The following is a 21,863-nucleotide window of genomic DNA, read 5'->3' as shown; positions in this document are numbered from 1 at the left end:
TTAGTAACACTGGCCTTCCCTCTGAACAGGCAGAACATACACATTGCCAGGTCAAGCATAAATGGAAACTATTGTTAGTTTTCTTAGCCCAGCAGCGTGAAAGCTTGTAAGACAAAACAACATCAAAAAAAAATCTGGATTCACCTCAAACAATCACTCCAACTCACATGAAGATCCATATGTTCAGAAACTCAAGTGACTGAAGAAACGGCAAAGGTAATTAAAAAAAAAGGGATCAAGCCTTGATTTTTTTTGCACTCTTCCATTTCACCTTCTCCCTCACTGACTTACCTACACCTGCACTGGAACATAGTATGTCAAAGAAAAAGATGTGCCTGCAATATTGTGAACTCAATGAAAAACAGGTACTTTATGCAACCTACTCTTCCAAATTTAGTATTGAATCAACTGTCATAACAGGATTTGATACAAGAGTCTGAATCTTTTGTTACTGTGCCAACCTGGAGTTTTGTCTACTATGGTAGTTTCAATACAGCACGTAGGCTCCACAAGTTATCTGATCAAACCCAAATGTATGTATACTTTTACATTATCAAAGCAATGTTTTATTCAATTATTTCACTGAATCATCTTAGCTTTCTTGAAGTAGTCAAGTTCCTTTAACTCTTTACTTCAAAAAAGTGAAGTAGGCAGTGAGTTTTCTTTATGAGAAAAATCTCTGAAAATGGACCTTTGCCAGGATGCATAGGGAAGAATACTGATGGGCAGTTCTTATTTGACCAAATGTCTCTTGCTATAGGTTTTACAAGTCCAAGAATTGAAAGTTTCTGCCCTCAACATATGGGAACAAATAATAACACGGCAAGTCCAATAAAATGAAAAAAACACTGAAAACAAGTATGTAAAATGTAAGACTTCAAAACCACTTAGTTAAGTATAATACAGGTGTTACCAACCATAAAATAACAGAAAAAAACAATTAGACTGGAAGGGTCCTTTGGCTTCCCTCTAGTTCAACCTCCTATTTAAATGAAGGTGAGCTTCAAAATTACGTGAGGCTGCCTTCTGAAGCAATGGTACAAGAACAGACAGAACCCAAAGCTCATGAGCACCACTACCCTGACTGACCACCACAAGTTGGAAGGTGCCATCCAAAAGACTCAGCTTTAGGAATGCTGAAGAGCAGTGAACAGGAATGGTGCAAACTTCATATGGACCTTGAAATTCAGACCAACAAAGACACACATTTATGATCTTCTCACCCTCAACTAAAACAGCACAAGTTATTTTCTGGAACAGCAGAAAGGAAAAGAGTAGAGTATCCAAAGAACCAATAATCAATTTCCAAAATATTACAGCTCTAGGATATGAGAACCAGGAGAAACTGTATGGCTCATCCAAAGTAGAGTTACAAAAGCACAGCAGGCAACTCATCAGAACATACTAACATACTAAGCTGTGTTTGAAAAATTATTTCAGCTATTTGGTTTCTGCACTCCTGGTTGGAGAGCAAACCAGAATCTCAGCTCTCTACAGGCAGTAACCTTTAGCATGTCACATTTATTCTCTTGTGACAGTTTAAGGTAAGAGACCATACTGGCCTGAAAAATGAAATACAACTTTCCTCCCTCATGGATGTTTTTAAGGAGGAAGGTCTCATGCTCTCAGACCTCTACTGGCAAAGGTGATCAAGGCAACAGGCAAAGACAGCAAGAAACTCAGTACACGAAACCTTTTCATAAATGCCCAAATTGCATTTGAACTAGGGCAGGAGGGGTATCAAAGGGAGAAATGACAGTGAAAACACCACCAAATACATCACACAGAAGGCAACAGGTTTTGTAGTACTGTCCCAGATGAAGCCCTGGTCTCTGCCTTGCAAATTTAAATGGGACTAGGTCGTAGCTCCGAAGCACCCCGAAACCTCAAGAATTCAACACAGTAACTGTATTAGCAGATTGTGCTAATTAGATTCAATTACATATTTAAAAAGAACGGTCACAAACAGTTATGTTGTAATTAGGTATGATATCATGATCCAGGCTGCAGACAGCATTGAAAGAAGGCCATATCCAAACTGACAAGAGAGATTCTATCTAAAAAATAACTCCAGAGACTGATCCAAAACATTCATGCCAAGTAGAATTAATTTTAAAAATGCCACATCTGCAATCCATACATATACATAATATCACAAAAAAACCTTGATACAAAGGCAAGAATTAGCTACTTTAGTCTTAAGTTAAAAACACGCCTATGAATCTGCACAAGTTTTATATATATGCTTTGGTGCTGTTCTGTAATACTCAAATGACCACTTTCACAAAGCTCATCACCTGTGTAGCTTGGGACTGCTTTCTAATTTATTACTCTGAACAACTGTTTCAGTCCAAGTGTTTAGATGAATGCTGCCTGAATTAAATCACTATTAGTAGTTTGTTAAAGTTCAAAGATATATATTTAATTAGTAACTCAGTGGGCACAGCTCCATACAATCACAAGTCAAAAGCAAAATACAGCAGAAAAGGAGGACAGAAACATTAGAGATGTAGAAATCAACATTGCTATTACTACAAGAGGAAAAAAAGGCAAGCAGGTTACATGAAGACTGTGAAGACTGTAAGTGAACTGGAGATGTATCTTAGCCTTACATCATCCCAATTTAACATTATTCTCAAAACATCTGTGTTATACAAGTACAATATTAAGTGGTTTTGAAGTCTCTTTAAGACCAGTTACTTTTTTTTCTGCACTCACTGCCAATACCAAACACACCTTTCTATACTATATCTTCCAATAGTTAAAATGTTCCAAAAACATGACGGTCACAAAATTATGATGGAATTTTCCTTTTTTTTTTTTTTTTTTTTCCAGAAGTTGTACTCTAGACTGAGCTCTAACAGCAAGGTTAGACATGCTGGAAATGTTTGCAATACATGTTTGCTGAGGTTAAGAATAGCCCAAAGATAAGCAGTTGCCTAAACTTGGCAGTTATGAACTGGGACTCTGCACAGGCACAAAACATTCTTCTGATGCTCAGACTCATTTGTTCTCAAACACTGACTGTCCTGGCTCCAAAGCCATACAAAAGTTTAATGAGGTGACAATCCCCTGCTGTCACAAAGTTTTGAGAGATTCAGGTCACAGAAAAAAAAAAAAAGAAAAAAAAAAGTAACAAACCATGGGTAATTTGACACAACAGGAACTCTCTGAAGAGAATTAGATAATAGGTGCTGGGACTTGGGTTTTTCCCATCATCAAGATAAAAATCTTATTTTCTTCCCAACACTAAATGAGAAGCTCACACTTGGTATCAAAAAACATGTGTATATTTGATCTCTGAATCTTGGGTAGAATTTAAAGAAAACCTCTGATAAAACATTCTTTTCAGGGGAGTCACAGTCATTTCTTCCCCAAAGCTCTCAGAAACCTGAAGCATCTTAAGGCAGTCGTACCTTTATATGCATCCATGTAAAACTAAACTTGAAGGAGAAGGCTAGTGCAGAAAGGAGAGTTTTAACAAAGCATGTAATGTTATCCAAGGCAATTAAGTCTGCCTTTCATCAGCAATACTGCCATATTAAATCTGCCTTCATTAACAGCATAGAATTTCCCATATTTGTCAGAATTATAAATTTTGAAAACTTAGCATTATTTGATCTCACATGCATTCTGTACCATTTCTCTTGAAGCCACTGTCATATACTGAAAAAATAAAGTCATAGCAGCAATAATTCTTCCAGCCCCTAAAACATACCCATCTTGTCATCTTGTCTACAGTAAAACATGTTTTTTTTAGTTTTTTGGGGTTTTTTTTAACATTCCACTTTGGAAAATGAAGACTATTGAATGCCTTGTTTTATACCAGTAGACCCTAGAACAGACTCACTAGTTCTATTTAAAATTTGATTAAATAACACTCATAAACACCTTGAATTCAGACACTAACAGTAACTTCAGTAAGAATAATTGCACCTGCCTGCTCTGGATTAATTTTATTTAACACCAGTTAGCATAACGTGTAAGGGTCCACTAAGTTCAAATGATGCCCTATTAGGAAGCTGCACTGAATCATTTTTCAGCCAATTTTAACGGAACAAAACTTTTCCCTAGAACTGGTCATCAGTTTCCGAAAGCAAGTAAGGCACAATCATGGACAGATCCTTCATCTGAATTAGTCAGATATTAAAATACTTCATATTCTTTCTTTTCATCACAGATTCTTACTAGGAAGGACCTGGATTTCCATCCATTTTAAAAGCAAAACCAGAAACAATGGTATTTTGGTCCCTGAAAATGTAAGAGACGTCTACATTCAGTAAAGCAGTGCTGCTTCACAACAGCCTGCAAAACCAGTGCAAGGCCATTATATTTCACAATTACTAAGAAAATGGAATTTCCAGATTGAAAAAAGGACAGGCACAACAATCTGGATATTTCCTCATCACATCTAATGGACAAAAATTATATTATAACAACTTAGACTAAAACTTTACCATCAGTAACTGTCCCCTTGTCTGTGCACAGAAGACAGCTTTTTCATTCTTTTCTAAAATAGCTTTGTCCCAGAATTAGCTTTCCATGACATGTTCCCCTACCTGTTAAAGCATACTACCACTATAAATACCTACTGGAATAAAGTGTTAAATAAATCATAAAGGCTTAAGGGAAGACTTGTTTTCTTCCTTGGATTGACTCCCAAACTAGCCATAATCAAGAGTATGATCCTCAAATATTAGTAATTAGTAATATTAATAAAAATGCTAACAAAAGCCACAAAAGTTAAGAAAAAAACTTACCAATCAGGCAGAATAAATAATCAAAATATACCACAACACAGGAAAGCATCATAAACACACAAAAAATTTTATATATATATATCTCTTGAAAAAACCTCAAAATATTTTTATTCCTTTCTTACCCTAGATGACATGGAAAAAGAGAACTCAGCTTCTCTCCCCTCCATGTCATGGGAAAGAAGTTCCATGTTTTCATCTTCATAATTACTAGTTTTATCTTTTGTGAACTACAGTCACCTATTTCCAACTGAAGCCAATGCATTTATTATTAACCTAAGCAGGGAGGATTTGGACTTCAAGTCATTAAGGATTTCAGAAATATAGGCTGGATGATCTATAATTAGCATTCCTGATGATTTAAACATGGTTTGATGATTACTAAATTCATCATCTTTAAATAAACACTTCTGACTCAGCATCAGCAAAATAGAGACATTTTCATCAACTAATTTAGCCTAAGACTTTTTGGCAAACAAGAATAGGAAAGAACCAACAGCTTTATAAGATCAGTGAAGGCAGGAATAGACATGCAACTATGTTAACAAGTAGAAGGGAAAATATTATCATGAAATTGAATCCAGAATCACTGCAGACATTTGTTCCCATACCCCAATGTTTTGCATTTTAAAGTGACTAATCAGAAAGCAGACACTACATAGACAAGAAAAAAGTCCTTATCTAAGTATTCAGGTAAGTGACCTACCCTTTTTTAATTATGATTAAATACCAACACACGTTAGAAGTCAAGCTGTATCTTGTAGAAGCTCACAGAACATAATATGGAAAACATTTTATCTCAGTACTTAGTGGTCAAAGAGGATGAAGCTAATGACTTCTGAATCAAAGTTTTAATCCTATAACAGAGCCACAGTATTCAGTTGCCAGTGACTTCTCAGGAAGTCACCTGCTAAGTGAGCCAGGAAACAAAACAAAAGCACTGTGGACCGATAATGGAAGAATGCACAAAGGCTGAAAGAACATGTGCCCATTATAATCCTCAGCAAACAAACAAAAAACAAAATCAGGTACCACAATTATTTCATCAGTTCACTGTTGTCCAGAACTCAGACCTTCCCACAGCTCTCAAAGACCTGACCCATATTTAACAGCCAGAGCCGTAATATCACAGGTCATGTGAACTGCAAAACCTTGTTTCCAATACAGTGGTGTCACACAAGGATGAGTGTCAGTCTTTCTAAATTCTCACACAAGGATCTGTTCAAGGATAATTAGACTAGATAATTGATAATACACATATCCCCAATAAATAATTGCAGTAGAACATGAATAATTTTGCATATCTGGTCTTGAACTCTGTTTTGCCTACAGACTCCTTAGAAACTTGGTTTGCATAACATGTTCTTTCCAAAATATTCCTCGGCTGAAATTAGTAAGTAAAAAAGCCAAACAAACAGATAAAGATAAGACACTTCTAGTTTTCAAAAACTCGTCCAAATTCTTTTATTTTAAGTTCAGCAGAGGACTCTTCCTTCCATTATCATGATGCAGGCATTCCAACCTACATATTTTGAATGAACTCATTCTTTCCAGATTCAGTAACCCCCTCACCTTTTATATATTGCATTAACTTACTCCACATTAAGATATCAGAGACCTTTAACTCTCTTTTCTACTGTGTTACCTCAGTCTTCAGCCACTGGGCTACATACCATTCCCCAAACTGCACAAGCCATGCTGATTTTTTACCAGTATGTACTTTGTATGAAGCAAATCATTCCTCATTTTCCCCCTACATCAGTTGCTTTAACATAGATGAGACACTAGAACGATGCCAAATGTCTAATGTGAGCTTCTTCAGAGGTCTGAGCTCATTTTAAGAACAAAATAAATAAAAAGGAGACAGGTGTATCAGGGTACAAGAATATGGCTGAATATACTACCAACCTATTTACACAGTGCCTGTGACATTTTGAAAGAGCCTTGCAGCACAGTATCTGAAGCTTCACAGAGCACAACATCAAACATTTATTCTCATGATTGCTTCAAGGAGCTTTTCAGTTTTCCTGGTTTTCTGTATCAAGGTTGTTGAGTTGGGTTTTTTTTAATGATAGCTATTTCCTCCAGCCAAACAGGTGGCTAAGAGAATTTACCAAAGTATTTTTTAAAAACTTGTCAACTTACATAAGTTTAGACAATATTACTGAGTAATAGCTTAAATATCTAGAGGGTTTTATGAATGATGGCTTTCCTTCAGATGAAGTTTCTTACATCATTCCAGAGAAACTTATTGTAGACCCTAATACGATTTGCAACCTCTGCTAAATCAAAATAGAGAACTATCCCAGAAAAGGGAGACACTTAAATATGTGCTGCTTGTATGGATTTTGCTTTAGGGTACATATGCATAGAAAAGGTTCCAAGGTCAGATCTAGAACCCATAGAAAAGGTTTCAAGGTCAGATCTGAATTTGCCTAAGCTGTCTCAAAACAAAGTGCAACAGTGATAAAAAAATGACAATGTACTACCAAAAAGATTTCATTAACAGTCTGAAAAGTAGAGATCTAGCATGGGAACAATGCTGCCCAACACCATATGACACACTTAATAGCTGTATTTTAAACCAGATTTTGTATTCTAAATTGTATATATGTTCTAAATTAGTTATAAATGGTGTACACTCAGACTTCTGACTTTCTGAAAGGCCCAGCATCTGTGAGTCTTTACACTGAAATTATTTCCCATTATACTACAATTTCTCTTACATGTTTCACCAGCACAGTACATTTGAAAATTTACTTCAGGAGATACTGATTCCAGTTATCTCAGATGTTCATTCTGAGTTTTGATAAGGAGAGATTTCTCCAAGAACCTTGGCACCTTTTCTCAGACCCACAGCCCTTGAGTAGCAGCTGCCGAATCCAGCAGCCCAAGAGAGGCGCTCCAGCCCCAGCTCCCCACCCTGAGGTCTGGTCGTGAAGCTGAGCACAGCTCCCCACAGGCACACACAAAACACGTGCACAGCACACACACGTCTGGCAACACAGGTCACTGCAAACTCAGCACTTGGGTAAACAGAGCCGGCACCAACATCCTCTTCCCGCTGCTCGCTGCCGGGGTGAAAGTCCATGAGGAGACAGCGCACACATGTGCACACGCACTCAGAGCGTAACCGGCCCTGTGACTGCCCTTGGGCTCTCACACTTTGCCCAGCAGCCGGCTCTGCCCAGCTAGCAGCACAGGGCACAGCAGCCCCCCGGCCCACCCCAGGTGCTGAGACCCCCTCACTAACATGCAGACACTCATGACAGAGCCCTCTGGGATGTGGCCCTGGAGCCTCTCCACCCAGCAGCTGGCCCCCAGAGCCTCCCGTTACTTCGCACACAAATACACACACTAACGGGGGTCTCAGCCGCACCCCAGAGTCTCTGCAGCACTTGGCCTGCGCTCCCAGCTCCTGCAGCTCTATCACACAGATGCACACTGGTTTTTTTTCTGGACTTCATGGCCACTCCCAAGTCTCCTCTCCCATTTCACTGTCCTCAGTCATCACATCCCACACACACCCCCTCACCTGCCCCGCCACGTGGGCCCTTGTGACCCATGGTCAGACTCGAGCTGCTGGCACTGAGACCCCCTGTAGGCACACACACAGCACTGAGCCCCTTACACAATCAAACAATTAGAGTTTAATGAGACTGCACTGATGAGGCCAGGGCATGGCCTCACAAACATCCTGAGCAGCCACCTGCTTACACACAAGCAGCTCCCTTTGCTCCTCTATTTTACCCATGGTTCATTCCCCACAAAGTCACCGATCCCTCCTTTCCCCAACCTTTTCCCTTCCCCAAACATCCCATTCTGAGCTGGGTACGATTCCAAAATGTTCTTACCTGCATCTACCCCTTTCCAATCTGCAAGCTGGCCTCTGTTAACTCAAGTGTCTGCCACCCAGGTCCCCAAGGGCTGATAGTCTCCAGTGACAGCCCTGGCAGGAGCCAGGTCAGGGGGCTCATTTCTCTGACGAGGTTACCGAGTTCCCCCACCCACTGCTGTGCCCAGGGCTTTGCCGTGCACACGGAGACAAGCCTTTCAATCACATAACCTATCACACTTAGTATTTCCAGCCTGAACATCCAAAGCCATTACAAGAGTACTTATCAAAGCCCTGAAAATAACATTTCAAAGTTCAAAGCTAGTGTATTTGGAAAATCATCATGTTCACAACTTGTTTCAAGTTGTGGGGGTTTAGATTAAAAAACACAGGCATATAATTTATCAGATTTATTCTTTCAAGTTGTTGCTTTTAAGTGTCAGGTGCTGGCTCATGTGTAATCCTAATAAACGTTTTCCAACAGTTATCAGGACACTTAAGTAATACAAAAAGCACCACATACCTTGTTGACCATATCGTATTATATTTACTTTATAAACACTCATGACTGTTAATGTTATTGCTAAGCAACTGGATGATCTACCATACAGTATTTGCATAGCACTGTCTATCAGCAAATAAATGACTTTCAACTCTTTTGGTTGACAATTCACAGAATTACACACCTAACTAACACTGAACAGGTTTTTTAAAACTTATGATATATTATCCAAATCACTGGATGACAAAAACTCATTCCCCACTAGTATTTAAGAAATTTGAACTGTAAAGAGATTAAAAAATATGGGAGGTTTGGGTTGTATAGGAGATAAGAGAAAGCTGAAGTTTTAATTAGACAGCAGCTCAGCAAGGCAGAACTAGAACTGCAGACATCATCTGGAATTCATGAAACACATTTTATGCTTAGAAGGTGAGAGAACTCATCACTTCTTACCTAGTGGTTACAGTAGCTTCAAAATGCAAATCTGTTCACATACAGAAAAAGAGAGTTAGTCAGAAGAAAAAGAATTAATTAGAAAATGGAAGAGGAACAGACAAAGAAGAAGCAGGGCTGGGGTTTTATGTTAGGAGTAAAAAGCTGTCCCCTTCCACTGCCTCCTACATATTGCCTTCTTCAGTAAGCCTGTGCTCTCCTTCACCAGTACAGAGGGTGATAGCACTTTCAGATCCTTCTTCCTTTCCATTTTCTCTGAAAAGCACATGTTTTATTTGAATCAAAATCTCACTATTTCGAAACTATCTGACCTCAATGACATAAGGTACAACCTAGCAGAAGAGCTACTGACAACTTTTAACACCCTGTTTCCCAAGTCTCACTGTTAAATGGCTCACTGCCTTGTGCAAAACATCCTACAGAAATTCATATTCTGAGGGAGCAATGAGCTTGGCCACACAAGCTGAGGGAGGAAGTATGGCTGGGCAAGCCCACTAAGGGTGAGCAAAACAGGCTTTTGTATGGGAGCAAGTTTGTAAAGGCTGAACTTCAGCGAGGGACTCTGAAAATCTGACTGAATAAACAAAACACACTCTTAACACTGCAGTGATGAGCTGAAACCCTGTCACTGCTATGGAAAGGTCAAACATTAAGCAAGTCAGCATATAGTTTTACATGCCCCATTCTTCCATGCAGAAGCATCACCTCACTTCAATGGTCTAAGCAGCCATACACCAGCTGAACAGCAGCAGGAGGAGCTCACATATTCCCATTTGTCAGGTCAAAACAGCGGTTAATTTTACAACTACTCCACAAGAGACACATTAAAATAGGCAGATGAATGACAGGAATTTGGAGCAGTGGGCATGACTACAAAAATTCTGATTACCAAGTGTCTGGAACTGAATGCTCTACTAGCTAGAGAAACATCCAAATATTAGTTAGGCAGGTTTTCTAAACATGGAGCTCCAAAAAGTCCATGGCCACCCACACAGCCATATGCTTAGGTTATACCAGACATCCCTAACTAAATGCTTTATTTTTTGGTTTGCTCTTTCCCTCATGATTATTAATTTCCTACCTGTACTATTACCAGAGAAGCTGTAGCATCACTGTTTGCAGCCTAAAGCTCAACATAGACATAAGCGCAAGAACCCTCACACAAGAGGATAACAGATTTAAGCTGCTTTTGCAGAAACATCGACCTCTTAGCATAGTTTGGGAAGGTCCTAGGACAGAGAATCTCCTTTCTATATTAAACATCAGAGAGGAAGTTTCAGTTTGCTTGCAAAGTCAACAATAAAACAGCTGGGGCAGAGGGAGGAAGAAGTGACAAGAACAACATCCTACCCACCAAGTGGAAGTGGGCTGCCAAAACAGAAGAATATTACTACCCTTTTAAAAAGGAAAAGAACTTCCAGGGCAATGCTCCTAAAATTTTGGCTATCAGCAGGAATCAGAATTAGAAAGAGTAAGTTTGAAGACAAAGGACAACTCCCTACCTCTCCAGCCCTACAATGTCTACTTGACATGCACTGCTCATTAACAAAAACACATTCCAAGCAGAATAATAGCTTCTTCAGGCTAAAAAGTTTTATAAAACAATACACACGTAATATGTATATAATGGCATTACCTGGCATCAAATACACCTGTGGATCAAGTCTCTGTGGATAATGGACTATACTTCAATTCTGTCCCTGGGTTAAAATGTCAGATATTCTAGAGACTACATCTTTGAATGTTTGAATTTTTTCCAAGGAAAGTCAGAAGGAAGTGATACAAGACAGACAGAAGCTTTTAAGTGCATTATATACACTTACTCAGATTAACAGTCATGGGTTTTTAAATCCTATAATAAACCTACATTATATTTCAATATAACAGTAAAAGAGAATGGAAACAAAGCTCCCACCATCAATTCTCAGTATGGAGAACTACTCTCATACTGATACACTAGGATACCTTTAGAATTTGAATGTAATAGCATCAAATTTGTACAAGTTTAATGCCATTATCAAAATAACAAGTTGGACCAAAATTAATGCTAAGTCCTGACACATCCAATTATGCTGAAACTTGAGTATCACCATGATAACATGAAGGCATGAGAAGAGGCCTTTCATGAAATTATCTTTAGATAGATGCATTAGTTATGCATGGCCTAAAATCCTCAGAGGGAAATATTACTGAAAAAAGAGAATGTTGTCAATTTCTGTGATGATGATATCAGAGAAACACAAACTTTAAAATTGTCAGACTGCTCAGATTTCAGCACTCAGATTACAGAGGAAATGACTGACCACCAAGAGTCTGTTACACCAACATTATTTTAATTACTCTTTGTGCAGGCTCTCCTCTCATGTAAAATCATGAGTACAGTACTTGGTCCAAAGTATATATATGATGGAAGGAAAAAAAATCTTTATGGCTCAGAGGCCATTTCCTATACTGATTTACACTTTCAATCCTACTTTAAAAGGCCATCAGCAAGACAGCAGTAGATTTATTCAGTAAATTGTGATTCCTTTGTTGTAGCAATTAACTTTTTAAGAGCTTTTAGTTGGTCTACATAACATCAAAATAACCCTTAGGAAAAGGACTGGTCAAACCCAAGAACTACAGCTTCAGATGTGTGTTAGCACAACACAAAAGTTACAACCAAGCTGTGTAACATTGTCATGTAACTGCACGAGCAGAAATCATTTATTTCTGCATGTGAACCACCATCTGCAAGCAATAAACTTCTCTATCTTATTCTGGCATCCAGAAACATGACTAATGGCCTTTCACACAAAAGATACACAGCTGGAGAGGGTGCCAAGATAAATCTGGAGTACTTGTGTTTATTGTACCAAGTCTTACACAATTATTAAGAGTTCCCAGGAACTCAGCCTCTCCTGAAGTCTGTGTCTTCTCCCTACACATGCCCCAACCACAACATCTATTCTAACATGCTGTAACAAACAGGTTTAGTATAATCCAAAACCTGTTAATATGCCCCAGATCTCCAGGTGAGATGTTAAAACAGACCCAGCAGGACTGCTCAACAGAGCATTTGGGGGAAAAGCACTGTCCTATGCACTGCCATCCTTCCAAGCAACAGGATTAATTAAGCATGTGTTTAGAGTCAGAAGGCACCCCATAATTTGCAAGGCATACAACAGGTGACTATATCAACCAGGAATGCCATCATGTCCTTCAAGAGTACAACAACTCACAACAGCATAAATCAAAATGAGTCCTAAGAGGTTAAGATGCCACAAGCTGGTAACAGCATTGGATAGTGTCTGTCTGTCTATGAGCACCACAGCATTTCCATGAAAACTCAGCAGACACCTCTCAAGGAAGCTGCCCTGCAGTAACAGGTCCTCTGTTAAAGCCATACAGAATTCTTATGTCTTCCCCACAGAGCATTCAATGATCCTTGTGGGTCACTTCCTACTTGGAACATTCTACAATTCCATAAAATTAAGAGTGGTATTAATGAATCCTCTTGAATTCGTAGATGAATGTAAGATCTTTTTATGAAAAATCTTTTTACAGATGGCCGCAGGACTAAAAAGCAACTTCTAAAACCAGAAATCTTTAGTTCATGCTCTTCAGCATTTGAAACTACTTCTAAAGCATAAGGATTTAAATTTCTTTTCTCCTCTAGTGCGACTTTTGGTCTTAATCTTATACACCATTATGGTTGTAACAGAAATACTTGAAGTCCCCCATATCTGAAGTTTAGAAAGCATGGAAAAATTAATTTGTAGGTCATGTTATTTCAGTACCATCTAGTAGACACGGCACCCACCTTCCTCAAGCCCTAGCCCATTTTATTTCAAGTTTCACTGAACTAGCACTCGTGTAGTAAGCCACAGGAGTGGCAAAGCCACTTCTTGCCTAGTAAATCTAGCATTGTTTTACAAAACAGGAAAATCCCTTCTAAGAACCACATTTACAGAGCAAGGCTTACACAAACTCATTTAAAACCTTCCTCTTTACACAAGTTTGTAACATACCTGTTTTTCAATACCTCAACAGCTACCATGAGCAAGCAAATTCAGCAACCTAATTTCTGTGAACTCCACAGTTTAAGACTGAGGACTAAAACCACCAAACTTCAAATAGTTTGCAAATCCACACTGCTTACATAAGCTATCTCTTTAACTTGTAATGCACATCAGTGACCACCAAAACCACATTAGTACTTTATTTAAAAATGAAAGAATTAACTGACTTAATGCCTAGTTAATCAGTCTGTGCTCAGCATTTAAACCTTACCGCCCTTACTGGTCAAGAGCATTCAGGTCAAGTCAAAAAATCAGCACATAGGAGTAACAAAAGATGGTAAAAAAAGCTTTGATAGCCCTATGTGGTGACAGAGAGACACCACTGCTGCAGAGGGTGATCACTGCTCCTTGTGGGGACAAACCCCTTTGATTATACATTAGTGCTGAATCATCAAAAACTAGATAACTGCAGTATAATAACACTGCTTTGAAAAGCTAGGGGAAAGTTATTTTAAAGCCCGTAGTACTTAATTATTAGAGGCTGGGTTGGATAGTCTTTAAAATCAAATGGAAGAAATATAAATTCTAAATTCCCAAAGCTATTAACAAAAATTATATTCCACACCAACTTGCTCTAACCGTAGAAACACACATAGCTATGGATCTGTTTATATACAGACATATAATCCCACTTCCACAGACAAAACAGATCCAGCACTCCAATTTATTCTTAAAAGCTGCAGGAGCTTGGAGTTGACACAAATTCATTTTTTTAATTTACTAAGCACTTAAAAAGATACCAAAGTAATAGGTTTGGAGCTGAAGAAAACAATATCCTCTCTCACTAAGTGACCTCACTTTAAAAGTAATCATCTGTATCTTTAACCCAACCTCCTTATGACCACTGGAATTGCTTCTCCCAGAATACTCAGAGAACTCATTATCTTAGCGTGGTTTTTAGAAAGCAGTCATGTTAGCTGCTTTAGTTTGAGCTTCTTTGGGGTTTAGCTTTCATTTTAAAGGTCAGTATGAATGCCTAGTGCCATGAAGCAGTTCTTTAATAAGATATCTATATTTAATTGACCACTTCTATATACAAGAGCACAATGTTTATTAAAAAACCACTAAAAATACATACCTTGTTCCCCTATCTGTAAGAATGTTTTCATTTAGCAAAAGGCTAACAAACTCACAGGTGAAGCTGTCACTAACACCACAGTAAAAAACAACATATAAACATTCAAATATTTAACAAAAAAAATATCTTTCTACTGTCTTCAGATGAAGAAGACACTACTACAAACATAGCACACTGACCTTTTTTATGGCTAAGTAAGACAGCAACTAGGAAACAAGGGCACAGGACTTATTAAAAAATGGTGGTGTTCACTAACAAAAGTTCACACCATTCACAGGTACAAATTATTCCTTTCTAAAACACCTCAAACTGGAAGAAAAAGTCCCAAGAGAGTACAGTCTCTGAAGGTAATTATTTTTGTGTCATGTTAAGAAGAGATATTGTATCATATATTACACCATATTTTATACTACAGGTCCCAAAACTCCACCTTAGGGAGATTTTTCTGCCATAGCAAAATCCTTGTATGACAGACTATGCTTAAGACAGAATTTTGAGGGAACAATCTTTAACTTTAGGTGCAAATGAGGAATTGACATTCATTTGGGGTGTAAATAAAATCCCTTGCCTTATAAAACAAATTAGTTATGTTTGTACTGAAACACCATCCAATGGTCTCATGTAATAAGCCAAGTCTCCTTCCTGGCATAGAGAGAAAAAGGAGAAAATAATTACATCCTGAATTTTATACAGACTAAGCTGAATTTTAGGTTTGAGGGAGTAGGTGGAAACAGCATTTACATAACATTACAGTCACTGTAATTTTAGGTTGAAAGGTAAATTCCTACATTTTGATACAGGGTGAGGCTTTATTGATATTAATGTACTTTGTAAATTAAATAATGGATCATATTAAAAGCAATTAATTTTCAGGCTTATCTAACCTGCACGGATCCTCCAAATGGTGGATGGAGTTTGCCAAGTAAACAAACCTCTTAATTGTGTCAGAAATTAATGAGCAAAAACAGGAATGAAGAAGGGGCATAAATACAGGGCTTTAGCAGTTCTATAGTATTTTCTTTAGGTAGTGCAGAAAAAAAATCCTTCAGGCAACAAGAATACCTGCCTCACAGAAAGCCAGTTACTACATGATTTATTCCAGCGAAGTCCACATAAAAACAAAGTTCCAAAAAGTAACAACCTGAAAATAAGTGAATGTCACAGATCAATCAAACTGATGAGATTATTCACTAAACCAAAGGATTACACAATGTGGTTCTCAAACATCTTCAATCTAATTCTGCATTCTGTACTAAGAACCAAACAAGAACAGCTAGTCAAGCCATTACATCTTGCATACAATTTGGTATTTACAGAACAGCAGAAAGCAGAATTTCTTTAGGAAAAATGTACACAGATTCAAAAAAACAGGCCAGATTTTGAAACAGCAGGCGCTTAAGGAGGGACACAAAACAGATGGCAGTTCAGGGTGACAAAATGTGGCAATACAAACCATTCACTGCTCAAGAGCAATGGCAAGTGAAGATCTGAGACTTATCCATTCATATGTGGTGCTAAAGACTGGAGAAAAATGCTGAACTGGCAAATTTGTATAGAATGAGCAAGGAGCACAGATAGCCTTTTGTATCATTATTACACTGTCATCAAAATTACAGTTTTTAAAAAGTCTTTGAAGGAGGCAGAAAATTAATCTGAAACAGTAACTTGAGTTCAACTACAAGCAGGAATTTGGGTGCTAATGTTGCCTGGAGAGACAAGCAAAATGCCCTGTAGCTTCAGTACTACCACACTGGAAGCACTGGTTTGACTGCTAGCACAGGAGATACAGTCAGGTCTTCCAAGTAGCATATCTTTTTGGAGAATGATGTGAAGACTGACATGGGAACAGAAGTTTTTATTCTCTGAACAAATGTAGCATTACTGTTCATTGTTCTCAAGCTGCTTAATTAAAAAACCCAACAGTTACGAGCTAGTTAAAAAGGAAGTATCAAAGATTAGTGTACTTATTGAAAAGGGATAAATGGGAGAAATCTCTAGAACAGATGCAAGCATAGGGAAGAATAGCTAAGAATTTATTATAAAATTTAGCAGTAATACAAGGGAACAAATACTGGCTTTTGATGAATAGCACATTCTTGTTTTCATCACCACTCTTAATTTATTAGGAAAGAAACTAATGTAAGTTCTTTCTTTGAATATCCTTACTCCTATGTTCTTCTCAATTTTTTTACCTGTTCCTAATTTCAAGCAGCTGCAAGTGTTGCAGGTATAAAAGGTCTTAAAAAGCTACAGAAGAATAAATGTACAAGTCCATAAGGCCTTCTAACTTATCCCTGCTTTCTTCCTCTTAAAAAAAGCTGCAGCATCAACTCAGGTTTCAGACACCACTAGGTGATAAACACAACTAGTGCCTGAGGCATAATAAAGCTTCAATTCAGCACTTGTACTCTATTATACACCAGAGAACCTAACCACACAAGCTATAAATCTGTGAGTCCAGACTTTTCTATCATTACTTATAGGGGGGAAAAAAAAGACTTAGCTGCTTGAAGTGATTTTATGTCAAGTCTACTGCCTGTTAACAGAGAGCTCCCACATTAGCTAGCTGCTTGTAAGTCCAGTTCCTGTGCTGTTCCAGTATCCAGCTGAGCTTCAATTTCACTGTAATCCTGAAGTCACCCAGGAACATTCCATCTGTACATAGCAGCTGTGCTGATGTCAGCTGTTCTTCATTTACTCTTACACACTTCCGTCTGATTTCATCTCTCCATTGCTTATAAATGCACACAAAGATTGTGCAAATCAATTTTTCATGATTTCTCATCTAATACAAAGTGCTACCAGAGACCAGGAAACCATTTTTAGCTCAAAAAATAGTTCAAATTTTACTATTCAGAAAAGTTCTAAACACATTGGCAGCAGGTATGTGGAAATTCCCTGAAACACTCAAATGGATAAGGACGCTTTAATGTGAGCTCTAAAGTAATTTCATCCAATGATGAAAGTTCAGTTTAACTCAGGACAAGGTTATAGTTTGGGAAAATCTATATAAATCACATTTCTATCTTTGAAGGCCAATTATGATCTCATTAAATCAATTTATAACCATACAAGTTGTTATTTATTTAAAAGTTATTTTCTTCAGCATTACAGGTGATATCTTAACCTGAATCTGGCAAGAGGAGGTCAGATACTGGTATGGTTACAATTGTTGGAGTAGTTACCCAGAAGAAAACCACCAAAAGCCACATGCCTCCTTAACTGTGCAACCTCCTACAACCTTCTCTCAAGATAAAATATTTTATCTTGCCCCCATGAAAGTGACACCCATCTGTGCAAGGTACAATTTCTTCACTTACTGTTTTTTAACACCAGGCTAAAACCTACGCATTTTCCTGTCCTCCACTTCTTCAGTACACGGAAAAAACAAGAAATGTCACTTTCTTCCAGGGAGAAAGCAAAGCCACTCATGTGAGAGCAACCAAGGAAACAAAACAATACAACACAGAACAGTTCAGGAGAACAGTAAATTTATAAACTTAAAAAAAATTAGCAAGTGATCAGGGAAGTGTCACTGTCATCAGCAAAAGAATCACAAACTTAACATGGTCTTTAAACTGACAACCCAAGTTAAATAGTAAAACAGCAATTCCTGCAACAACCCACCAACTCACCTCACGTTGCTGACATCAACTTACGGACCTGTCCTAGGAGCCGTGCAGCCGTCAATTCTTCTCAAAGTCCATGCAACAAACAAAACTGGAATGGTTCAACCATTAGTCACCACTGCTTGCGAAAAAGGCCTTTTCCAGCTGTCAGTTAAAAACACTTTTTCTAGACTTACCCCTAAATCACATTCATTCTTTCAAGACTCAAGGATGCTTTCATGTCTGATAAACCAAGGTATGAGCCTACTTTCCTCAATTAAAGAAAGATCTGAAAAATATTTTTGACACTGTTACCTGCTCAAATCCCCACATCCTGCAAACTAGACTTAAAGAAATCTAACTTAAATAACACCATTGCTGAAAGAACAAGTCTGGCTTACAGAAAATCACATTAAATTGTTCATCTTTTGTTACCCACCTTCTAAGTATAAAGCAAGGGAATACAAACACCCCAAAACCTATGCTCTTTAGTCCCACTTTCTTGTTTATAAAATCAAAGTAATTTTCTGGCTTACAAAAACAACATTTTTTTGATACATCTCCCTTCCTGAAACTAAACTGACAAAGCATCTCTCACACAAATGACAAGTTTAGCTCTGGCTTAAGTAGCAACATCAGCAAGAATTTCCCCCAAATTTCCTGATCTTTGCAGCGTATTTCCTCAAAGCATCCTGTAATAGAGAAAGAGCTGCAGCATAAGCCACAAAGCGTGGACATAAGGTGAAAAAAAGAAAGCAAAACTTTCAAGTTACACAAGACAGCTCTTCTGGGACAGGCAAAACAGTGTCAAAAGCCAGGATTTTAATTAACTGGCTATGAAACAATTATGAGGGGCTGGTATCTGGTCAAGAAGACATAAAGGATCACGTGGAGTTAGGTAGCTCAAATACTCAAAAGAAATCTTTAAGAGAATAGAAAGAGGAAAAATAGGCCTGTTTTTTGAAATTCTGTTAGTACCAGGCATTAAAAACCTCTGAAATCATAAAGTGGTTTTCCACATTTCCTGGCATTCCAGAGTTTGTCAGAGGAGTCACTCGATACATACACTTATGGCAAGTACAATATAAACAAGAAGAAAATTGTTTCAGGTATCTTTATTATTTAGTAACACAAAGGCATGAGTTATTGTTCTAAGGATGTACCAAGAACCCAGGATTCCAACTGTAAAACTCAGCATGAGAAACATGCTAACGCTACGGTGATAATACAAATATCAAAATACCAATTGTAGAATTCCAACAGGCTTTTTAGTTTGGTTTTTTCTTTTGTTTTGGTGGTTTTCTTTCCTAATTGTGATGGGGAGGAGTAAAGCCATTTTAAGAACTGAGACAGTAACAGTAACAGCCTCAGTGCCTGTTCCATAAGTATTTGACAGTCCTAAATTTACCTACTACAGAACAAAATGACCAAAAACTGGCTGAGGCAAGTGTAAGTAAACCTATTAAGGCACAAAGGATATCAGACCTCAAATGGACTAGAAATTTGAAAAACAGGTATTTTCAACTAAAAGCACTGCTGGCACAAAACTCTAGTCACAGATGTTAGAATTCATTTCTGAGACCCACAGATCTTCAGCTATTAATGTCTAGATTACTTCTGTTCAGTATACAATTCATGTCTACATCTGTAGCAACTACTCAATTTTAAGTTCATCACATACATATTTCCACATATTATAATAGGATTGAATTTGATACATTAAACTTTTTTTTTAAACTTCAAAGTTAACAAGTGTTACTGTGCTTGCATAGTTTAACACAGGCATGTGACTATCAGTTCTCTAAAAATATCGGGTTATAAATTCAGCACTTTACTCAATAACCACAGAAGCACCAAGATAAACAAGTTTGATAATCACAGCAAAATAAGATATTAAAAAGCCATCCAACAGAAAGCCAGTTTCAGAAAGTCCAGTGAAAATGGCTCACTACATAAGTATGTACTTAAACAGCACCATCTGAACAATTATTTTTAGAATGTACTAGGACTGCAGTGCATTCCAGAATAGTAAGAAGTGACAACTGCCGTGAAGCAGTAGCCTCAGGGCTATGTTAAAACTATTGAATAATAAGCTGGTGAATTTAACAAAAGATCTAGGCATTAGTTAAAAAATAATGTTTTGTGGCAACTGATTTAAGAAATTAATTGGATTCAAGTATAAGCATCTGGCTAGTTTACTTCAACTGCCAGAAGCAGAAAACAGAAAAACAAAAGTGCTCCTCACCTACTGCCAGAGGGTCTGGTACACCCTCCTGCCTCCTATTCTCACACTCAGCTTCAGAACAAAACTTTCCCCTTTCTTAATCTGAACATTAGAACTAAGCCCCATTCTTCAAAACTAATTTCCTATAGTGAGAACAACACAAGTGCACAGGCATGTGTGTGCTGTTCGCTACTGCCAAACAGAAGGTTTTTATTTGAGATCTTAGAAGACATTTAATTAAGTTTGACTACAGAATCCCTTAGGGGGAACGATTAAAAGCTTTCTGCTTTCTAACAAACAACTTCTCACTCTTAAAGAAAAATCTAAGATTTTCCCTTTTATAGCTCTCAACCCTTCCAACACACTTCTTTGTGACACAAAGCCACAGGAAACCTCAAAAGATGCACTACTTCCCATATTGCCCATTGTGACATTTTGGCTGAAATTTATTTTTTAAGTATACCCAGCAAGGTAGAAGTCTAAATACCATTTTCACAAGAACTTTTATTATTTCTAATGATTTTAATGTAAGTGGAAAAGGCTTTACAAATATAACAGTCTGAACCACAGCAGAACCCTGTTTCACAGATTCGCGTGGCATCTCCTATGCAAGGGACAGCAAGACCCGATCACATTATTATACCTGTACACTTTTTATCTTGGATTTATTGACTTGATCTTCAGATAGGAAGATGCCAGGTTTAGGTTTTATAAAAGATATCTATATGACATTGTAACAAAAGGACCATGGGAGGCCAAACACATTCCCTAAAGAACAATGCATTACAAGTAATTTTCTGCCTAGGCCTCCATTTCTAGGGTGGTTCTGTGTGATGGAAAAAGGAGCCATTTCTTTCCCAATCCCATTTTTTTGCCAGGAGATCCTGCTTAGGGAAGGCCAAGATCCAAACCCAGTCATCTTCCAGCAACATAAGATCTTCTGCTGAAGGCTTGTGATGCAGTATAAAGGTTAGAAGGTGTCCTGAAGCAATTTGGAGGGAATGAAGAGGGAGAGAGAGTCACAAGATGCATCAAAGTAATAATGCACGTAACATAGTTCCAAATGACTTCAACTCAGCACGAAAGAGGAACTGGTAAAATCTCCTTAGAATTTCATTGCCAGTTTTCAAGTGATTTCTTTTGCTAAAAATCAAAAAGGAATTTAGAATAAACTTCCCGTGCCAGCAATGACATAACTGGAAAAAGAAAGGTCTGACTGTGGGCTACCGATGTTTGCAAGGAAGAAGCTGTTGCTCTGCACAGCATGAACCGAGAAAGGCAGAATTTACCTGAGCTGATTCCCCTTCTCTGGGCCTGAGGGATTGCTGATCATGTGGGATAGCAG

General features: G+C 37.9%; 1 protein-coding gene across 9 annotated transcripts in view; it reads right to left on the bottom strand.

The window, feature by feature from the left end:
- Positions 1-21,863, bottom strand: part of TSC22D1 (TSC22 domain family member 1) — an 89,909-nt gene that overhangs the window by 30,772 nt on the left and 37,274 nt on the right. For 4 of the 9 annotated variants that reach the window (XR_012579041.1, XR_012579042.1, XR_012579038.1 and 1 more), the window contains one exon: positions 2,775-21,500. The exons of 3 other annotated variants lie outside the window; for them this stretch is intronic. The gene's annotated coding sequence lies outside the window, so the exon portion shown is untranslated. Of the gene's footprint in view, positions 1-2,774; positions 21,662-21,863 lie in introns of those variants that run through there. 2 more of the 9 variants (XR_012579039.1, XR_012579040.1) reach the window with 2 other exon arrangements.

The sequence above is a fragment of the Zonotrichia albicollis genome, chromosome 2 (genome assembly GCF_047830755.1).
Source record: "Zonotrichia albicollis isolate bZonAlb1 chromosome 2, bZonAlb1.hap1, whole genome shotgun sequence".
Taxonomy (NCBI): Eukaryota; Metazoa; Chordata; class Aves; order Passeriformes; family Passerellidae; genus Zonotrichia; species Zonotrichia albicollis.
The sequence above is the reverse complement of the archived record's forward strand: the minus strand, read 5'-3'. Positions and strand labels throughout refer to the sequence as shown.